The sequence below is a fragment of the Chelonoidis abingdonii genome, chromosome 23, assembly GCF_003597395.2.
Source record: "Chelonoidis abingdonii isolate Lonesome George chromosome 23, CheloAbing_2.0, whole genome shotgun sequence".
NCBI classification, from domain to species: Eukaryota; Metazoa; Chordata; order Testudines; family Testudinidae; genus Chelonoidis; species Chelonoidis abingdonii.
Window position 1 is genome coordinate 17749825 of NC_133791.1, and position 6364 is coordinate 17756188.

A 6364-nucleotide genomic window follows, 5' to 3' on the forward strand; every position below is an offset into this window, starting at 1 on the left:
CTGAGCCCAGGTTACATTCAGAAAAGGGGGAGATTGGGGGCATAGATGAAAAGAAGGGGTCAGACCTAGGGCAGGACTAGCAGCGTACAGAGAGGTTCCCACTCTACCTGTGGTATTTATGTGGTTTCATCACTATAGTATCTGAGGCTGCACCTCACAATGTCTAACCTATTTCTCCTCCCAGCCCCACGGCGAGGTCGAGCCGTGCTGTTATCCCCACTGTACAGGTGGGACACTGAGGCACACACAGACTAAAGGCAGATTTTCAAACGCATTTAGGCACCTAGTGAGATTTTCAAATGCACTTAGAAGGTTTGGTGCTTTGTAAACCCCACTAGATATCGAGCTGCATCTCTGGGTGCCTAAAAACCTTTGAAATTCTGTCCTTAAAGCACTAGCCTGGTGTCAGAGAGGAAGTCCACAGTGGGAGTAGAACCCAGGTCTCTCAGGGCCAGCTCCCTGTACAGCAGACCAGCCTCTCTCTCTCTCTGCACAATGCTGCAAAAAAAAAAAAAAGGCACCCTGCTCAGAGCACTGCAGGACTCACCTGTGTGCGTCTCAGGACAGCTGCTGCCTCCGGAGTTCTGCAGGAATCTGCCTCCCAGCCTCTGCCCTTGCACTGGCCCAGTACCACTGCACCAGTCGCTGTCCTTCCTCTCCGCCCCACCCAGGCAGTTGTCCCTAACAACACAGGAAAGATTTACCGTCGCTATTCAAAATGTCCTTGACAAGTCAACCGGAACCACCTGGGCTGGAATCAGCGGGAGTAGCAAGGGAGGGTTCGTCCCACTAGTGCCCGAAGCGCAGGAATTTTTTGACGATACGGTTTTCCATCTCTAAACAATCGCTTCATCGAAACCAAAATGCTCCCGGGAAAGGGCCGATGTCGAAGAATTTCCCATTTCAAACACTTTGGGGGGAGGAGGTGTTTTCCATTTTAAAACTTCAGTTTTTTCAGGTGAAAGTGACCTGATTCCATTTTTTGTTGTTGTTGTTTCAGATTTTTAGTTTGAAAAAATTTTCAAGATGAATTTTTTCGTCCCACTTTGGGATTGGAAATTTTTTGGGCATCTCAAAAGTTCTTATGAGATGGGAAAATAATTTCCCCCCAGCTCTAGCTAGGAAGATCCCAGGGAGAAAACTTGGTAATGTGGCCCCTTGCCTCCCGTCCAGATCCCCCACTGAACCAAGGTCATCGAACAGTCCTGACCCCGGCTCCGATGGGGTTTCTTCCAATGTAACTAGGATGACTGACAATAGAGGATCTGCCAGGAGGCAAGAATCTGGACATATTCAGCGACGCTAATGTGACAGATAGCCATGCAATAGCAGTTCTGCCACAGAGACACAGCTCAGCTCCCCCCTGAGTTCAGCTCAGTTCTCAGGGAGTTTTTTGCTTTGTTCTTCTCTCTTTAGCAGCAGCGTTCGAGGTGTATTAAAGAACCGACTTGGAGCAATGAAAAGGCAAGGGAGTCACTGCTGTAGTCAGTGTCTGCTCGCCGCAGGGGCTCAGCGCCTGTGAACATCAGGCCTTCAGTGTCTCAAGTCAGGGTCCCAAAACTGAGCCAGAAATCAATGACTCTTTTCGAACATATTGGCCCGAACCACTCTGTGCCTCAGTTTCCCCACAGTACTAATCCACCTCATGAGTTGTGAAGCCTTACTCATGCATTGCAAAATGCTTTGAGCTTTCTCTGGAGTTCAAGTTATAACTTCTTATAATTCTACCTTAATCTGCCTACCCCAGGGAAAGGAAATCCACCTGTGCTGTCATCCTAAAGCACACCAGGAATCCAGCTCATGGCTCTTCCCCTGTCCATGTCTCAGTCACCATGTCTTTCCTCATGGATTCGCGACCCCCCACCCTTCATTCTGGCCAGAGGGGAGTGGGTTTCTGAGGGGGTTTGGGAACTTGGGGTCACAGTGTGGAAGGGTTGCTAGTCACTCACAAACCTCTTCCCACTTCCTCCCAGCATTTTGGGCTCCTTAACCTCAGTGCAGAGATCCCAAGGATCGCACCAGGCAGACGGCTCGGGTTTCCCAGTGAGCAGGGAGAAGTGGCAAGCAGCCCAATGGGAGGAACTGCAGCCCTTAATGAGAGGATGCCGACTGACTCCAGGAGGAGTGAGAGTGCTGCCCCGCACAGGCGGAGGTCAGGCACCACCTGCAGTTCTCCCCCTGATCACAGCCGGGAGCGGCTGTCTCCGCAGGCATGCACTGCCTAGTGCACCCCAGGGAGCGATGTGGGATCTGGACACCAGCCAAGCCCTGAGTGGAACCAGATGGCCCCAAGATACACCGTCAACACCGAGCACTAGCCGACCCTGAAATGCAACAGGGCCTGCAGTTTGGGGAGGCTCTACCAGGAGTTCTCAAACTTCACTGCACCACAACCCCCTTCAGACAGCAAAAGTTACTACAGGATCCCAGGAGGGGGGATTGAAACCTGAGCCCACCAAGCCCCACCACCCTGGGGGAAAGGGAGGGAGCAAGGGAGAGAGGGGACCCAGAGCCCCACCGCCTCAGGCAGGGGGCCTGTAACCCAAGCCCTGCTGCCCTGGGCTGAAGCCCTCAGGCTCGGGCTTTGGCCCTGGGTACCAGCAAATCTAAGCCAGCCCTGGAGACCCCATTAAAATGAGGTTGTGACCACAGTTTGAGAACCGCTGCTCTAGACACCACTAAAGCTGACGGAGACTCTGGACCCCAGCAATTTGTGCCTGGAGACTATGGTGATGGGCCTTCTCCAAATACCCCAGAAAGATGTTCTCATGGTTCCCCTCTGAGAACCTGATTGGAGCCTTCAGTCCCCAGCCCTGGCCTGGTGCTCCAGCCAGTACCTGTCACACCACCCTTTACCCCAGCACTCCAGCTGGTACCCAGCCCTGTCCTGGTGCTCCAGCCGGTACCCGTCACACCACCCTGTACCCCAGCACTCCAGCCGGTACCCATAACACCACCCTGTACCCCACCGCTCCAGCTGGTACCCGTCACACCACCCTGTACCCCAGCGCTCCAGCTGGTACCCAGCCCTGGCCCAGTGTTCCAGCCAGTACCCAGAACACCACCGTGTACCCCAGCGCTCCAGCTGGTACCCGTCACACCATCCTGTACCCCAGCGCTCCAGCTGGTACCTAGCCCTGGCCTGGTGCTCCAGTCAGTACCCAGAACACCACCCTGTACCCCAGCGCTCCAGCTGGTACCCAGCCCTGGCCTGGTGCTCCAGCCGGTACTCGTCACACCACCCTGTACCCCAGCGCTCCAGCTGGTACCCGTCACACCACCCTGTACCCCAGCGCTCCAGCCGGTACCCGTCACACCACCCTGTACCCCAACGCTCCAGCCAGTACCCGTCACACCACCCTGTACCCCAGCGCTCCAGCCAGTACCCATAACACCACCCTGTACCCCAGCGCTCCAGCCGGTACCCGTCACACCACCCTGTACCCCAGCGCTCCAGCCGGTACCCATAACACCACCCTGTACCCCAGCGCTCCAGCCGGTACCCGTCACACCGTCCTGAACCCCAGCGCTCCAGCTGGTACCCTTCACACCGTCCTGAACCCCAGCACTTCAGCCAGTACCTGTCACACCATCCAATACCCCAGCACTTCAGCCGGTACCCGTCACACCACCCTGTACCCCAGCACTTCAGCCAGTACCCAGTCCTGGCCCAGCACTCCAGCTGGTACCCGTCACACCACCCTGTACCCCAGCGCTGTAGCTGGCACCCCGTCCCCAGCCCTGGGGGGGGGGGGGCAGTTAGTCCTGATTAATGCCAGAGACAGCAAAATCAGAATGAGGCCTCCTGACAAAATCTCTTGGATTTTGTTCTGGGTTTGTGCAGCACCTAGCCCCCTGGGGACGTGGGCCATGGTTGGGGCTCCTGTGCAGGAGTCGCTCTCTCTCTCCCTTACACACACACACACACACACACACACTCTCTCTCTCTCTCTCTGCCTTCCTCAAGAGCCTGGCTACAATTTTGAGCCCCTTAGGAAATAAATTCCCTCAGCGCCTGGCAGGATGGATCTGAAACCCTGCAGCACCCAGGCGCATCACCCCCACCCACTCCTGCTGAATGCTGCAGCATTTTACAAGGGGCTGCCAAACAGAGTGTGAGATGGTGGACGTTCCTTATCCCAGCCTTTCAGATGCATCCTATTCCTCAGGGGACTGGTGCCGGTTCTGTCAGTGGTGACCTGGGTGGGTTCAGATATCACTGGTTGTGTTTTGGGAGGTTAAATGGAGCCTGCATCTCAGCATCACTTGATCACGGAGCAAGACCATTGGTCAGCCCCAGATGTTCTCCAGCCTCAGTCTGGATTCACCCCAAACACCCACAAACCAGGCAGTAAGTCTGGCCTCACCTTCAGCTCCATAAGGAAACCCAAGATGTCGGGGAGCTGGGCCTGGTTTCAGCTCCTGGGAAGGGACAGGCCTGAACCAGAACCCCAGATCCAAACCCACTGGGGGATCAGAATTTCACAGCCGGCCATTAACTGCGTAACAGGCTGAACAAAAACCTTGCCCTTTCCCCATGACGTCAGGGGGCTGGGAATACAGGCTTTTTCCAACGTACGTCCACGCTACACATGCGCAATAGCAGGGTTTGAGCTCGCATGCTACAAAGAGCAGGGCATACACAGCAGCTCAGCCTCTCGAGCCCAGTGGACTGCCCGGGCTCCAGCCTGAGCTCACATATCCACAGCGCTCTGGTTAGCACGCTAGCTCGTGCCCTGCTAGTGTGAGTCTGTGGACCCAGGCTAGGAGGCTTACTCCCCGAGGCAGGGTAAACACCCCCCAAGTGACTTAGGAGCCCAGGTCCCATTTTCAAAAATGATTTAGGGCCAATTTTAAAGGTATTTGGGTGCCTAGAGATGCCTTAGGTACCCAGTGGGATTTTCAAAAGTGCCTAAGAAGTTCAGGTGTCTAATTCCCATAGGCCCCAAAATACCTTTTCAGACTTGGCCTTTGGGTCCTTTGGTGCCTAAGTCCCATGAGATTTAGGCTCCTAAGTCTCTAAGTGACTTTTGAAATGGGACTTAAGCTCCCAAGTCACTTCATCCTTTTTGAAAATCTGACCCTGGGACTACTCCAGAAGCGAGCGCATCAGTGGAGAGGACTCGTGATTTGTCACCATTATAAATCCATAGAGAAGACACAGAGGCCATCTCACAGGCTTTCTGCTCCACAGGCTGTAGAGAACAGCCTGCAGGGCCTGGCGATGGGCGATGAGCTGGGTCAGGCCGCAGGGGCTGTCAGCGCTGAGGCCTGGGTGAGATGGAGGAGAGGCAGAGCGCCGAATAGCAGCACGTGTGTCTGGGGGAAGGGGAGACGTAAGGAGAGGCAGAGCAGAGGGGAAGGGGAGGAGGGTATGTGAGGGGGTGAATGCTGGCCTCGGATTGTTCATCCAGGGCTGACACAAGGCAAAATACCCACGACAACCTGTGGCTCTGGCCCCCACTGCAATTACTCAGCATCTGGATCTCCTTACATCCCCCCTTCCCCCAGACACACGCGCTGCTATTCGGCGCTCAGCCCGCAGCCCTGCTGCTGCCCAGCTTAAGGGCTCTCAGCAGTCCCCCAGTTCGGCTGTGACATGCCTCCAGGCCTGGCTCATCGCTCTGAGCAATGTACAGTCCCAGCATGGGGCAGACGCACATTCCAGCCCGCACATTTTAGCAGCACGGACATCAGCTGCATTCCTGGAGCGGACGCAGGGTAGGTCAGCCAGCCCTTTTACCAGGCTGAGAAATAAAACCTTAAATGGTTGAAGGATCGGCTAAGTGAAGGGCTGGGCAGACCCAAAGGGAGCCTGTCAGACAGCAGTGGGGGCAGGGGCTGCACAAGCTTCCCTCTCCATACAACCCTCCCCGTGATCTGCCGCTCCCCCTCAGGCCTGATCTGCAGTAACTCCTGCTCCTAATCCAGCCCTGAGCCCCCACACCACGCTCTGCTTATGACAGCCCCCCGGTATCTGTGGATACCCTGCCCCACAAATAGCCATAGTCTCTCTTGAGCAGAAAGAGACACTTCGGGAGGCAGTTTTGTGCTCCGGACAGTCTTCCCCTGGGGCTAAACTGGATCCTGTCAGCGTGGCCAGGAGAATGCACAGCACCATGTCCTGCAGCGAACAGCAGGGGTACCTCATCCCCGTGGCCAGCGCAACCATTACATAGACCCCCCCCAAAACCAGACAACCAGGGCGCTCAGCTCCTAGGAACAACCCCAGGCCATGCCAGGAGAGGGAGAGTCTCCCAAGCCCTCCGTCCCATGGAGATGGCTCATGACGCCGGCAAGGGATGCTGACATGAAGCGACGTGGATGGAAAAGGCTTCTTCACAAGTGCCAGAAACACTTCTGG